The 15,431-nt window shown below is 49.2% G+C and overlaps 1 protein-coding gene across 3 annotated transcripts in view; it reads left to right on the forward strand.

The window, feature by feature from the left end:
* The window catches only part of LOC140398473 (MAGUK p55 subfamily member 2-like), an 841,369-nt gene that overhangs the window by 228,004 nt on the left and 597,934 nt on the right, over nucleotides 1-15,431 (forward strand). For 2 of the 3 annotated variants that reach the window (XM_072487190.1, XM_072487191.1), the window contains exon 2: nucleotides 4,903-5,059. The exons of the other annotated variant lie outside the window; for it this stretch is intronic. The gene's annotated coding sequence lies outside the window, so the exon portion shown is untranslated. The remainder of the gene's footprint in view (nucleotides 1-4,902; nucleotides 5,060-15,431) is intronic. 3 annotated transcript variants of the gene reach the window in all.

The raw sequence follows: 15,431 nt of genomic DNA on the forward strand, positions 1-15,431 counted from the left end.
TTGCCCCAATAAAATCTTGCAGGATAGGGAGAAAAAAAAAGTTCTGATATGGGGCAGGATTCTCCTTAGCCCAACGGCGGCATCGGGAACGGCGATCGGGTGGAGAATGGCTTCCGATGCCAAAATCAGGTTTGATGCTGGTTTGCGACGCTCCGCGCCCTCCAAGTCAGCGTCATCGGGATGCGCCCACACGCAGCTGCAATGCCGTTGGCGTGTCGTGCGTCGGCCCACCCGTAATGCTCCGATGGGCCATGTTCCTGACGGCGCGTGCCACGTCTAGTCCCAGCGATCGGGAGCCTGGCGTGCCGGCTGCAGACCGTGTCTGGCGCCGCCACACTCGGCCGAGATCCGTGCCGTTGCCCGGGGGGTTTCTGCTAGGGTTGGAGGGAGTGGTGGGGGATGGCCAGGAGGTGGGCTGTAGGGTAGGGGTGGGCAGGTACGCGGTCCAGCACGGCTGGCGCCATGTTTCCCGGTGCGACAGGTGGGGGTGTAGGCGTGCGCGGTTGCAGCTTGTCAGCCCTGCGCATGTGCGAATCTCCGGCTATTCTCCGCGCGATCCACAGGTGTTCCATGTGGCACCGGTGCTAACCGGTACCGGAATCGGTGAGGAATTCACGCTGATTTTCCCGTCGTGGAACACCACGGAATCCCCGTTGGCGCCGGCACTTAGCCTCAGAAACGGAGAATCCAGCCCATGATCTTCGGATAAAAGTTCGGTAAAGTTTTCTTTCGGGCCATTTTTATCGGTGTTGTCTGCCGACCTGTGTACATTCAATTCCAATTTTGTTCTGCCAGTGACTCCTTGAGTGAGCTGGCCCCTGGGGAATCAATCCACAAACGGATTGTTTGAGACTATCTCACACAGCTGATTTTGGTCGCTTTTGGTGGGGTGGGGTGCTGTGGTGGCTTTTGGGAGTTGGAGATTATCACTGTCTGAATAGCTGTGCAGTCTGTGCCACATCATTACAGCCTTTGCTAGTTTATCGGGGACGTGCTATCGGACTCACAGCTGTACCTTTCCTCTGATCTAATATTGGTGATGCTAAATGGCCATAGCTTCAGACGGAGCAGGTATTATTTTCCAGGATTAAATTACCCCCTTGACACCCCCCTCCTCCCCGTGTCGAATAATTCATCTATGGAGGAGTGGCAAAGCCCAAACGTTGCATCCCCAATGCCGACATTTTATATTGCTGGTGTCATAATATACACCAGTATATTATGGTGCAGACACACACACACACACTGATGGACATGCAGTGGGACCAATCAGCATACACAACACCGCAACCAATCACCAGTGAGAGCACACGCACTATAAAGACAGGGGATGGGAGAGTTCTCGTTCTTTCTAGTAGCAGCCAGCTCGGAGCACAGAGCTCACAGCCTGCAACACAGACATTCACCATGTGCTGACTGCATCACCTGGTTAGGACTAGGCAAAGGGTCAACAGTTAAAGCTGGTATTGCATTTACCCACAGTTCAAGTATGTTAATATAGTTAGCCTTATAATAAAATAGAGTTGGACCACTTCCAGTGATCCAGAACACCCAACACATCAGCTGGATCTTTTCTTTTTTCTATGTTTCAGTGGGGAGTGGGCCAACCATTCAGTTTTGGCAGAGTGGCATAAAAGTTCAGAGAATAGTAGTGTTAATTCTTTCCATCACAATTTCCTTCGACTCTTGGACTGCAAAACAGATACAACAGATCCAGTGGCATAAATCTCCAGGGAATTCCTGACCACTACTGTCACAGGTCAACAATCATTCATCAGCTCGAGATCATTGCTTCGAAACACCCTTCACCTTCGATTGATTGAAGTTCTTTTTCCCTCATCTTGTTTCAGATGGACCTTGGCAGGAACTTCACACTAAAACACCCTGAATATGTACTTTAAGCATTAAGCAGAGTGAATATCCTGACCATATGTGGCTGGAGTGGGCTTTTGAAGTTTGAAGTAGTTTGGATGCAATGTGTGATGGTTTATGCAAAATGCAGTTATTCATCTTATAAATTTGGCAGGCAAAGATTACTGATGCAGTGCAGTGGGCAATTTCACACAGTGGGCAGAATTCTTCGGAAATGCATTTGAAACCTTATGGATTTGTACTGATTGTAAATTAGTTTGGTCATTTGATGTAATAGGCTTGTGAATGTGAGTCTTTTTAACTGGCTCAGAAATCTACAGGGATGTTCCTGAAGAAGCCTAATGCCCATGTCAATTTGCAAATGGTTTTATTTTCACAAGACCTGTTGAGAAATGTGGATCCCTTGGTGGTGAGGATTTATACACACTACTTCACCTGTATTGATTATCTGCTGGAAGTAAGCTACACATTTCTATGGGCTTCAACGGCTGGTGAATAATAGTTTTGTCAAAAAAAGTTAGCTCCTCTTGGTTTCTGGATGTGCAGGAACATCTGCAATTGAGCATTTCAATTTTTTTGATATGCTGTTAGAAGCTGACAACTGCAGATTCTGGGTGGGAGTCAGGAGAGTGGAGGAGGAGGTGGACCCAGACCCTTTGGTGGCGAGATTTGGGGTTTCAGAGAAGCCGGAGCTCATGGAGAGGAAGAAGGCCGATGTCTTGGCCTTCGCCTCTCTGATTGCACGGCGACAAATTTTACTGGAGTGGCGGTCGGCATCGCCACCGGGGATAGCGGCTTGGTTGGGTGATCTGTACGTCTTCCTGCAATTAGAGAAGATAAAGTATGAGTTAAGGGGCTCTTATGGGGGGTTTGAGAAAAGGTGGGGGATGTTTGTGACTGTGTTTGAGGGGCTGTTCGTCGCGGGGGGAGGGGCGTTAAAAAGGGTAAAAATCTGTACAAACTGTATAGTTGATTGTTGGGAAGTATGTTTCCCGGGTGTTTATTCGCTGTAACCTGTTTTGATACATGTTTGTAATAAAATACATTTGAAAGAAAACCAGATTCTGACAACTGCACTCATAACATTCCATAATGTCCCGAGTATCCCATCCTCTGCAAAACAAACTGTGTGGAAAGCGCAGTTGAACTATTTGGCGAACAATTTGTGAGAATGAGCTAAAAACCATACACATTTTAGTCGCGTTATAACATGTCAGAATCATTTCATTCAGTATAAATGAACAGGGGCGGGTTTCTCCGGTCGGCGATGCCGACATCGCATTCGGCAACCAGCCGGAGAATCCCCGTTTGTGACCAAATCGGGCGCGGCACCGCTTTTGCGATGCTCCACCCCCTCCAAAGCGGCGTAATCTAGGTATACGCCACGCACCGTACCGACGGCCTCAGGATGTCGCCTGAGGCCCACCGCCTGATGCTCCACCCCCCGACCGGCCGAGTTCCCGATGGCGTAGGTCGTGTGTGTGGTCTCATCCGTCAGGAACTCGGCGCGGCGGCTGCGGACTTAGTCCAGCGCCGCCACAGTCGGGGGGGGGGGGGGGAGGAGGGGGGCTGAGCTACGGGCAGGAGGGGCTTTGTCAGGGGCTGGGGGCACTGTCGGGGAGTGGTAGGGGCTTGTGAGCCGGCCAAAGGGGGGCACTATTTCCGGGTTGGTGAGTGGCCGGCGCCATGTTGCATGGCGCAGCTGCTACAGGCCACCGCCGTGCGCATGCGCAGTCATGTACCCGGCAATTCTCCGGCCGTATCGGCAGCTCGAGCTGGGTGCTCTACGTTGCCTTACTGCTAGCCCCCAGCCAAATGGAGGATCGGTGGCCTTTTTACGCCGTTTTTTTCTGTCGTAAAACGCCACCGTTCCCACACCGGCGTGGGGACATACACTCAAAATCCGAGAATTCAGCCCCAGATATCTGGCAGCACAGTGGAGCAGTGGTTAGCACTGCTGCCTCACGGCGCTGATGACCCGGGTTCACCCGGCCCTGGGTCACTGCCCGTGTGGAGTTTGCACATTCTTTCCGTGTCTGCGCGGGTCTCACCTCCTACAACCAAAGATGTGCAGGTTAGCTGGATTGGCCACATTAAATTGCCCCTTAATTGGACATTTAAAAAAAAAGAAATAGAACATATATCTGAGAGGTGTGCTGAAGTGGAGTAAAAGATATGAAACACTATAATGTACGTTATGCTACAGTATAATAATGGTGTTCAAGATGCAACAAGAATTACACGCATTCTCTAGCCAGTGGGTCTCAAATGGTGGACAGTGGACAACCGAAGGCCTGAGTGGGTTATCCATCTGGCCTGTGGGCTGACCCAAAAGGCATATCACTGATGCACAACATTATGCCTGAGACCATACAAGGGAACCGGCCAGAGTCCTCAGTCGCAAACCCTCACATGACATTGCACAAACTGAATCGCCCCTGGGTACATGGGAGTTGCTATACATGCAAGCAACATAACTGCAGTGTTTGAGGCAAAGATTTATGTTACTGTTCCAACTTGTAACCCTTCCGACACTCATGGGGCTGAAAACAAAGAGGGGGAACTGTGTGCGTATGGAGCCCAATGTGCAACTGAAACCCTCGGGCAACAGCTCCTTGGCATCTCATCAGAAGCCACACCATTCTTCCCATTAGTTCATCAGTTATGATTGAGTCACTTCAGTGGTGGCAAGCAAAAATGAGTGGGTTAAGATCAGTTGGTCCTCCGCAGGGTTTTTATGTACTAGGTACTCATTCATGGATGAGTACGTTTGAGAACTACTGTGCCAAAGTGAAGTTGAAATGATTTTTCACTTTTAAAATTTACAGAGTATGATCAAATCTTGTTGTTTTGCATTGGACACTAGAGTGACCACTGAAGTTTCATGGAAAATAAAGCAGATAATTGTAATACATTTTCACAAATATAACAGGCTGAACAATTGATCCTGACTTATTCGTCTGTAGTCTCTGCTGACCTGCCTCGATTTATCTATACAATTATATCTCTCCCCACTCTTTCAATTCCCAGCACAAACAGTCGAGTCTTTCTAACCAAGATGCGGATGATTACTATCAACAAAACAAAACAATTCCTGGACCTATAGAGCACTTGGATTTGAACTGTCTATTCATCTATTGATTGTGACATGTGAGGGCTTAGAATTGCCGCTAGACTCTGTGCAAAGGTAAGTACCTAATTTCACAGGCACTATTTCAGTATAGCATTATATTCAAAATGAAAGTTTCACATGTACCATAAAAAGAAACTGGTGACTATTTTGCTTAACAATGCTTAACAAGGGGAGGCGGTGGCATAGTGGTATTGGGCGGGAGTCTCCGAACCCCCGCCGGGTCGGAGAATCGCCGGGGGACGGCGTAAATCCCGTCCCCGCCGGCCGCCGAATTCTCCAGGACCGAAAATTTGGCGGGGGCGGGAATCGCACCGCGCCAGTCAGCGGGCCCCCCCCCCCCCCCCGCCGGTTCTCCAGCCCGCGATGGGCCGAAGTTCCACTGCTGTCATGCCAGTCCCGCCGGCGTAAATCAAACCACCTACCTTAACGGCGGGACTGGCGGCGCGGGCTCCGGGGTCCTGGGGGTGGGCGCGGGGCGATCTGGCCCCGGGGGGTGCCCTCACGGTGGCCTGGCCCACGATTGGGGCCCACCGATCCGCGGGCAGGCCTGTGCCGTGGGGGCACTCTTTTCCTTCAGCCTCAGCCATAGCCTCCGCGATGGCCGATGCGGAGGTGACACCACCCCCTGCGCATGTGAGGGGATGACGTCAGCAGCCGCTGACGCACCCGCGCATGCGCGGGCTTCTGCCGGCCGGCGCAGTCCCCTCGGCCCCGGCTGGCGTGGCGCCAAAGGCCTTTCCCGCCGGCCGGCGGTGCGCCAACCACTCAAGGTGAGGGCTTGGCCCCTAAAGGTGCGGAGAAATCCGCACCTTTGGGACGGCCTGACGCTGGAGTGGTTCCTGCCACTCCGTCCTGCCGGGACCGCCCGCCCCCACGGGTAGGGGACAATCCTGGCCATTGTTGCTGGACTAGTAATCCAGAGATCCAGGACGTTGATCTGGGACCCGGGTGCGAATCTCACCATGACAGGAGATGGAATTTAAACTCAACAAAATATCTGGAATTAAATCTAATGATGACCATGAAACCATTGCCAATTGGCGTAAAACCCATCTGGGCCACTAATGTCCTTTAGAATTTAGGGAAGGAAATCTGCCATCTTCACCTGGTCTGGCCTACATGTGACTCCTGACCCACAGTAATGTGCCCTCAAAGTGCCCGCAAGGGCAATTAGATATGGACAATAAATGCTGGCACAGCTTCCCCTTTTCCATGCAGGAATAGAAAAAAAATTACCCCATGCCCTTTTTCACAAATGCTGCTGATTTGAAACTAATTTGTTAATCATTCCCTTCAAAATGTTAAAATAATATATTGTCTTATCATGAAAGTGTACCTCAGATCTTATATTGCTGCAGTGCACTTTCCAAGTCACTGGGTCAATACAAGAACTATGGGTGAAATCCCTCTGTTTGGGGGCTGTTCTCCTGCCGGAGCTGAATTGCACCTGATTTGCATCCCAGCGAAGAAGTGATTACCAATCCTTAGCCATGCAAGTTTATGCACGCAACGAGTGTGAGGAAGTCGCTGGGGAATCCCGCTGTTGGACTGCCATTTTGAGTGAGTTCTAGTGGCTGGCCAACACCCCCCCCCCCCCCCCCCCCCCCCCACCCCCAGAACTCAATTCAGCAGCCTCCCCGTGCCCGCCTCGCAATTCAACCCCCTCCCTCAGATTTTATTGGTCCCTCCCTTCCCCCCCAGTACAGGGTGACCCAACCTGCCCCCACCCCCCACAGAGACCCCCCAATAAAGCGACCCTGCAGAGATCCCCTAAATAAAGCGACCCCCCTCCGCTCCCACAGATCCCCCCTCCCAGAAAAGAGACCCCTGTCAGGGAGCCCCTGTTTGAAGTGGTCCAGGACATGCCAATCAAAGCTTGATGTTTATAAACATAGCGGTTAGAGCACTTCAGAGTTACTGAACCATGAAGGAAGATGAATGGAGCAATGCTGACAGCTGGGGGGTTTGGAAGTTGTCAATCTCAGCCTTATAAAATCAGCATCAAAGAGAAATGAATGGCTTGCAGATTAAAGATCTGAGGGGATTTAAACACAGCTGGCTGATTTCCTCCTTCCAGGAATTGACAGGTGCTGCTTCCTCTGCCTGAGCCAACAGGTGTATTGCCCAGTGAATGTTAAAGCAGTAAATGTTTTCATTGCCTCTGACGGGACTATTCTTTAGCTTACTGACAGGAGTCTCCTTTTCTGCGGGGCTCCCTGACAGGGATCTCTTTTCTGAGCGGTCTGTGGGGGGAGATCTCTTTATTTTTGGGGGTCTCTGTGGGGTGTCTCTTTAATTTGGGGGTCTCGCGGCAGTCCCTGTTGGAGGACATTTTCTGATACTGGACTATGATATAAATTATAGGTGGCTCTGTAGCTACATTTTTGCTCCTATATTACATTTGAATAGTTCTGCTGAGACAAAAGGTCCTCATTTGCTTAGATGCCTGTTTAGAAGAGGCAATTTGTAGAAAGAGATAGTGTATACACAATGCTTGTTGATATCAGAAAGGACACAAAATGGCTGTTAGCTATTAAAGCAATACTAAAGACACAAAATGGCTGAACTAGCCACTTTCCTGAACAATAAGTTACAAACTGTGTAAACTACCTCATGAGAACCAAGGGAGTATCTCAACAGCTTCACAGAACAAGGAATGCAATGTATAAGCCGCTGTAGACAGGACATATCCTTGTGTTAGTTTTGAATTACTTCTGTATGAAGTTAGGGGCGGGCAAGACAACACCCACTTTTATGTGATAACTGGGATGCTAAGAACATTGATTGACTGCAGGTAATAGATTTTGACGCGAATATAGTTGATTGATTGTGTGTAAATAAGAATACAACTAATTCCGCCCCTTGAATCTGTGTATTAACCCAATGCGAACCTTAGCTCAAGTGAGAAAGAAGATTGCGAGACTGCGTAGTCTCCAAATCTTTCTCCCAGATCTGAAATAATAAACTGCTTCTTTACTTACTCAAACAGGCCTACGTGTGAATATTTTCACCTCTAACAGTCCCTTTATTTAGTGGGCCTCTTTGGGGGGTCTCTTTATTTAGGCGGTTTCTTGAAGTTTTCTTTTATTTAGGGGGGTTCTTTATTTTGGGGGTTTCTAGGGGAGGGGGCAGTGGGGAGGGTCTGGTGGGGTGGGCGGGCAGGTCTTTATTGTGGGTGGTGGGTGGCCCTTGGAAAGCCTTTGGGGGAAACTCCCTTAAAGAATGACCTCCTTGGCCCACTCCGGTTTAAGCCGAGTCGGGGCCATGCTTGTCAAGACCTGGAGTGATTCTCACCCACGTGATTCTCAGCTCGCTAAGTGGATGTAAATAGGTCTCAATAATCCATTTACATCTTACCGCTGGCGCGGGGCACAAACCTCGATTCCGACTCCAGCGGGGTTATGAAGCATCAGAAACGGATCGGTGCCCGGTGTCGATCCTTTCTCTTCACTACCACTGGATTTCCCGCGTCACCGGGAACTCCGCTCCCGGCGGCGTGAGGCCGAGAAATTTGCTCTGTAATTGCAAATCAGCTGACATACTTTGACATTTGTATCCAGTGTGAGGCCGTCTCCAGTCCCTTCTAATACTAGAAATTTCACCTGCAGAGTTCTGACCATGGGTTATGACTGCTGAATGTCTGTTTAAAATCTGTATTGATTGAATTGATGGTAATAAGCTGTAAAAGGTTGACAAAATCTTGTTTTAATCTTTTCGCGAGGGAATCAACACCAGGTCTGCTCAGGGCCAGAAATCTAAATGGTATCAGTGGACGATAATGAATTGAAGCTTAAGATTACCTCTGTACCAGTCACCGCAGTTCAAAGTCAAAGAGAAGACTATTCTTTCGGTAGAGCCAGTGAGACATCAGGGACGGGATTCTCCGTCGACTGGCGGCGGAATTGGAAACGGGATTGGGCGGAGAATTGGTTTTGGCGCCAAAATCGTGAGGGGCACCGGGTTCACGTCAAATCGCAATTCTCCGGTGCCTCGACAGTGGCGTCAATGCGTTCCACTCTGGAAGTACAGTAAACACCCTTGGCATATCATTAGCGGGCCTAACCCAGTATTCTCCGGGGCATCCGTGATTCTGCGCCTGCACCGGGATGAATTCCCGACGGCGAGGTTCACTTGAGCTTTTAAAAAATCATGGAACAGGCGCCGTGGCTGCTGAGGGCCATCCGGAAAGTGTCCAGCATCGCCATAGTTTGGTGACTGTCGTGCCGCTGGCCGGGGGCTTCTGCCAGGGTTGGGGAGAGTAGTGAGGGGTGGCCAGGAGGTGGTCTATGGGGTCAGGGTGGGCAGGCAGGGAACACCATTGCCAGGACATGCAAGGCAGCCATGTAGCTGCACACACCGCTGACAGCTCACTGTCAACATCAGACCACGGGCCATATGGGTTCCCCCCCAGGGCACTCCCCTAGGTACCCTTGGCCCCAGCCGACCCATCAGCGGGATGGGTGCGCTCCAGCTCAACCAGTGCCATCTTTTGCTGCTGTGAAAGTCCACAAATTCTGCGCCAGTGTCAACGCTTAGGGCGGGATTCTCCGATTGCCAACGCCAAAATCGTGTTCGCCGATTGGCCGGAGAATCCGTTTTTACGCCGAAATCGGGGGCGGTACTGTTTTTCAGATGCTCCGCCCCCTCAAAAACGGCATAATTACTGAGTATGCCGCAAGCCATTGCGATGGCCTCAGGATGTCACCTGAGGCCCTCCCCCGATGCTCCACCCTCGATTGGGCGACTTCCTGACGGTGTTGGTCGCATGGGCTCTCAGTTTTCGGGGACCTCGAGTGGGGGCTGCGGACTGTGGCATCGCCACAGTCGGGGGGGGGGGGGGGGGGAGCCGTTCCGCTGGCCAGGGGGGGCTTCAACGTGGGCTGGGGGGACTGGTGGGCGGTGGCAATTCTTCATCCGTGTCTGCAGGCAAAGTGGGGGCTTTACGTGGCGTGACTGCTAGCCCCCCCCCACAACAGGTGGAGCATCGGTGCGGGGGCGTCGCTGACAATTTCATTGTAAAACTAGACAGTTCCTCCGGATATAGCCTCAAAATCGGAGAATCCAACCCTTAGTCTCAGAAACGGAGAGTCCCACCCCATGTTTTTGTTAGCAGCAACGTTTGATCCTTCTAGAATTATCTAAGAGGGTAATTAATAGTATAAAATTAAAGAACTTATTTACAAATATACTGTTTGTGTTAACCTCTTCGCTATTCATTCCTGAAAGCTGACTTTTTAATATTATTTAATGGGATATGGACATCGTTGGCGAGGGCAGTAAAACTGGGGCCGAAACCTGGACCGGTTCAGCGACTGTAGAGGGGTTAGCACCTGTGCCGTGTGGAGCACAATTGATTCCAATGAAAAACGGTGCAGGATTCGCCCAGTCTGTGATTGACACTTGGGAGGCTGACGAGCTGCAGCCACAAGTACACATCACAATCCCCACACACACACACACACACACAAACACAAACAAGTGCCAGTGTTTCTGGGGGCCACATCCAGGGAGCCTGCAAGGGCCCGTGCCTCCTTGAGACCTAGAGTGTCTTTTTCTAGCAGTCGCTGGTGGATTTGTGTGGATAGCATACCTGCCACGAAAGCGTCCCGGACCAAAAGTTCAGTGTGTTCGCTCGCCGAAACTTGCGGGCAGCCGCAGTTTCTCCCCAACACCAGGAGTGCACGGTAGAATTCTTCCAGCGATTCCCACGGGGTTTGTCGCCTCGTTGCTAGCAGGTGCCGGGCGTAGACCTGGTTTACTGGGCGAATATAATGTCCTTTTAGCAGCTCTATTGCTGCATCAAAGTCTTCCGCTTCCTCAATGAGGGTGTAAACCGCCGGGCTCAAGTCCTTGAGTGCAGGACTTGCATTTTCTGTTCTCCCTTGGGTGTGTTTTCGGCCGTCCCGAGATACCCTTTAAAGCATGACAGCCAGTGCTTGAAGATTGCCGCTGAGTTCGCCACGTGGGGGCTGAGTTGCAGACACTCCGGCTTGATTCGGAGCTCCATCCTTTTTTTAAAAAAAAAACTAGCTTATTAAATTGATGCATGATCAATGACCACTAAAGCGAGGTTGTAGCCCAACAGAAGGCTTTAATAAGCTAGATGTTTCCCCCAGCAGCTCAGGTACAGAACGAAGGCTGCTGGGGCGGCACGGGCTCTTATACCCTGCCTAGCAGGGCGGAGCTACCATACATCTTAACCAATAGAAAGCATACAGTTTCCACCAATGGTGCTCCAGCATACCAGGTACCATATTACCTCTACGACCACAAGACCATGATTTTCCGGTCCTGATACAGCGGGCCCAGCTGCAATGCATGTGGAAAGCCAGCAAAATGTCCATTGTCTTCAGTGGGGCTGAAAGATCCTGTTGTTCGAAGGGGCTGGAAAATCCTGCCCCTAAATTTGATTTATTGTCCATTTGGAATAAATTTTCTTTGGTATCTCCCTTATTCATTTTTTGTTGGTCCAGTCACTAGCCTTGAGGAGGAAGCTTTAACAGGCTTGGTTCTAAGGATGGTTAGTATCATTTTTCAAGAATGGAGGAAGGGATATACCAGGGAAACTATAGGCCAGTCAGTCCAACCTCAATCGTGGGAAACTATTGGAAGCAATTCTGAGAGACAATTAGTCTGCATTTGGAGAAGCAGGGATTAATCAAGAACAGTCAGCATGGTTTTGTTAAGGGAACATCATGTCTGACCAGCTTGATTGAAGAGGTGGGCAGGTGTGTAGATGAGGAAACTGCATTTAACGTAGTCTACTTGGGCTTCAGAAAGCTTTTCATAAGGTGCAACACAGGAGACTGATAGGAAAGGTAAGAGCCCATGGGATTCAAGGAAATTTGGCAAATTGGATCCAGAATTGGCTGAGTGGCAGGAAGCAAAGGGTGATGGTCGAGGAGTGTTTTTCTGACTGGAAGCTTGTTCCAGTGGGGTCTTGCAAGGATCAATATTGGGATCCATGCTGTTTGTGGTTTATATAATGATTTCGACATGAAAGTAGGAGGGTTGATCAGTAAGTTCGCGGATGAGATGAAAATTGCTGGGGTGATAAATAGTGTGGAAGGTAGCCTTAGATTACAGGAGGATGCATATGTCAGATGGGCTGATCAGTGGCAAATTGAATTCATTCCGGATAAGAATGAGGTGATATACTTGGGGCAGGACAAACAAGGCAAGGAATACATGATCAATGGTAGGACCCTGAGGATCAGAGGGACCTTGGTGTGCATGTACACTAGTCTCTTCAGGTAGCAGGCAGGTAGATACAGTGGTTAAGAAGGCATATGGTATACTGGCCTTTCTTAGCTGATGATGTGGAGATGCCGGCGTTGGACTGGGGTGAGCACAGTTTCTTAGCTGAGGCATGTAGTTTAAGAGGAGGTAAGTTATGCTGGAACTGTATAAAACATTGGTTCGAGCACAGCGAGAGTATTGTGTGCAGTTCTGGAATCCACATTATAGGAGGGATGTGATAGCACTTGAAAGGGTGCAGAGGAGATTTATTAGGATGTTGCCTGGGCTGGAGAGTTTAAACTATGAAGAGAGATTGGATAGACTGGGATTGTTTTCCTTCAAGCAGAGGAGATTGAGAGGGGACATGATTGACATGTATAAAATGATGAAGGGCATAGATAGAGTAGACAGGAAGAAACTTTTCCCCTTGTTGGAGGGATCAATGACCAAGGGGCATAGGTTTAAGGTAAGGGGCAAGAGGCTTAGAGAGGTTGTGAGGAAAACCTTTTTCACCCAGAGTGCGGTGGGAATCTCAGACTGACTGTCTGAAAGGGTGGTGCAGGCAGAGACCCTTATAACATTTAAGAAGTACTTAGATGTGCACTTGTGGTGCCAAGGCTATGGGCCAAGTGCTGGAAAATGGGGTTCGAATGGGGTTAGATGTTCGTTTTTGACCGGCGCAGATGTGATGGGGCTTTTTGTGTGCTCTAAACACCATAGGTGGGCATCTCTGCCCGCTGTATTAGATTTCTGGTGCGGCCCACCGTCAGGTTCTCTGTTTCTCCGGCTGGTCAATGGGATTTCCCATTGTGGGGTAACCCCTCACCGCCGGGAACCCCCGGGCTGCCGGCAAAACGGAGAATCCCGACAGTGGAGAATTCAGCCCAGGACTCCAAGGGTTGGGGGTGGGGAACTGTGTGTATTAATGGTGACTATGGGTGATTCTTTTTTTTAAAATTTAGAGTACCCAATTAATTTTTTCAATTAAGTGGCAATTTAGCATGGCCAATCCACCTACCCTGCACATCATTTTTTTTTTTTTGGGTTGTGGGGGCGAAACCCGTGCAAGCACGGGGAGAATGTGCAAACTCCACACGGTCAGTGACCCAGAGCCGGGATCGAACCTGGGACCTCAGCGCCGTGAGACTGCAGTGCTACTTACTGCGCCACCGTGCTGCCCCGACTATGGGTGATTCCTGATTCCTTTTTTTTTGTTTATGTGAACATGCGGGCTAATGTTTGGGGTTTGGTGGGATGATGGGATCGTTGTTTTTGATATGTGGATTGACATATTTGTTACCGATTATTGTTTATTGTTGGGTGTAAATTTGGGAGAAAATGTGAAAAAGGAGGAGAATAAAAATATTTTTTTCAAAAAACCTTTGCGACCCATGTCGGCCGACTTTCGTGATCCACACCGGCCGACCTTCGTGACCACGCGGCCGGACGTCACGTCCCACGCTGGCCTACCTTCGCGCCACACCATTTTCGCTTACCTTTAATGCGACACGTGAGCCTGCTTAGTTATGAGATCCTGGCCTGTTTGTGGCTCTGGCCCCCTCTTCCTGACAACAAAACAATCCATCTTCAGCTCTTCACAGTCCTGTTGCCTTGCTTGCTCGCAGCTAGATGATGGAGGAATCTTTCCTCTGTGATTTCACGGCAAAAGCATGGACATACAGTGTGCGTGACGTCAGTGTACGTACCGGGCACGTGTCCTGCTCCGGAAGACTGCATCATTCCATTTGAATCCGGTTGCAGCCAGCATTCCCAATTTAAAAGCCGGTCACAGCCCTTGGGTGCTTCTTCCGTGATTGGGAACACCACGACTGATTGCTCCGCGACCCTCAAGACACCCGTCCATGACCCACCCGTGCGGCGTGTCCCCGCAGTTTGTAAAACCCTGGTCTACAGCACAAAAACAGACCATTCTGTTCTATTCTGCCCCATACTCCCCACTCTGCTTCATCTAAACCTCTCAGCATGTCTTTCTGTTCCTTATTTCCTCCTGTGCTTATCTAACTTCCCCTTCAATGCATCTATGCTATTCCAGTCCAAAGCAGCCTGATTTCGACTATATGTTGTCACTCCTCCATTGTCACTGGCTCTAAATCATGGAACTCCAGACCTATTGGAGCACCTTCCTTTACATGAAGTTCAAGAAGGCAGTTCACTCCCAACTGTAGTTACACATGATTTATAACTGCTGTCCTTTGCAGTGAGAGCCACATCCTGTGACTGGATTTAAAGAGAAGTTTCACCTCAACCACTCCTTATTGCAGCAAGTCCACCTTCATGCTACTCTGCGGATATGATATTTCTCCTGAATGATAAGCAAGCTGCATCATATTAGATTCCTTATGTTGCCAGAGCTGCATTTCTGTGAAGGGGTAGAAATATAGAAAATTCAGAACACAAGTCATTATTCAGCTTTTTGAACCAGCTCCACCATTCTGAATGATCATGGCTGATCTTCCATCTCACGTTCTCCCCACACCCCTTAACACCTTGAGTGATTAATCAGCTTATATTTAATCCGTTGAGACGAACTGGAAGTGTTTCTATTAGTGCATCTCCTTGTCACGCAATTCAGTCTTATTGCAGTGTTTGTCTGATATTGCTTCAGGAACTTAACCATTGGAGCCAGTTGTCTAGATGATAATGTGTACAGATCCTTAAAATGGAACTTTAATAGGAAAGAAGAAAATATGACACGCAAGGGGAATTTTGAGTAGTTTATGTTTTTGTATTAAATTCACACGCTATTCTAATGAAGTTGTCTACTCGCTTTAAAAAATGTAACCAATCCAGCGAATGACTCGGTTTTAAAAAGTGCATAATGGAATTTGGAATAAGCATGTTTGCGAGTGCAATAAATCAACACACAGCAATTTCAGCTTCAAAATCACACTTGAATGAGTCAACAGAAACAAAATGGGCATTTGGATGAAGTTATAAATAAATAAATGGTGTTGGAAGTCCCATTCTCTCCAATTCTTTCCAAGTTGCGCATCTGCCCCATTGGGATGTTATCACAGTTCTTCCATTTCACTTCATCAATATTCTGGAATGCTATAGCTAACACCATTGTGGGGGCATCATCCTCAAGAACAGTAAAGCTTCCAGTTGAAAGACTCAATCCACCTTTGGTGGAACTTGCCGATAGTCGACAGCTGTGTCCATGAAG

Source organism: Scyliorhinus torazame, chromosome 21 (genome assembly GCF_047496885.1).
Source record: "Scyliorhinus torazame isolate Kashiwa2021f chromosome 21, sScyTor2.1, whole genome shotgun sequence".
Lineage (NCBI taxonomy): Eukaryota > Metazoa > Chordata > Chondrichthyes > Carcharhiniformes > Scyliorhinidae > Scyliorhinus > Scyliorhinus torazame.